The sequence below is a fragment of the Seriola lalandi genome, unplaced genomic scaffold (assembly GCF_002814215.2).
Source record: "Seriola lalandi dorsalis isolate HSWRI2012SDOR001 ecotype SW California unplaced genomic scaffold, Sedor1 jcf7180002054682, whole genome shotgun sequence".
In the NCBI taxonomy this organism is placed as follows: domain Eukaryota; kingdom Metazoa; phylum Chordata; class Actinopteri; order Carangiformes; family Carangidae; genus Seriola; species Seriola lalandi.
The window spans coordinates 805,398-805,875 of NW_019525235.1; the positions used below are offsets into that span (position 1 = coordinate 805,398).

The window sequence follows — 478 nt, forward strand, 5'->3', positions numbered from 1 at the left end:
AAAAAAAAAAAGTCAAAACAGTCAGTGGTAATAAAATAAATAAAATATACAAACTAGGCCAACACAATATGTCATGGCAGCCCAGCAGCAAAAAACTCAAGTAGCTTAAACCAACCAACGAGTCGTTATTTTTTGTATTACATCTTTAGTAGAAACAACACTATAGTCTCATGATAATAAATTATCTTACTTTAGGCTTTACCATGTAGCGTAGAAGCTGCCTCTCATAAAAAGAATAAGGTTGGGCGCCAGACAGGCAAGAGTTAATCGATCTTAAACCTATCAAATATTTAAATTATTTATATTAATTCCCTTTAGAGAGAGCACAAAAACCCAGCTGCTCGCTTACTTCAGGGCTACAAAAAATCACATAACCCAGGTGTCTCAATATTCATATATTAAATAAGTCAGCAACAAAAACAAATATCATCATCATCTTAATTAAATCATTAATACTGGTCTTTAGAAATCAATTTAC

The 478-nt window shown here is 31.8% G+C and overlaps 1 protein-coding gene across 1 annotated transcript in view; it reads right to left on the reverse strand.

Annotated features, from left to right (window-relative positions):
* Positions 1 to 478, reverse strand: part of LOC111666997 (zinc-binding protein A33-like) — a 12,135-nt gene that overhangs the window by 3,295 nt on the left and 8,362 nt on the right. The gene's annotated exons all lie outside the window — the stretch shown is intronic.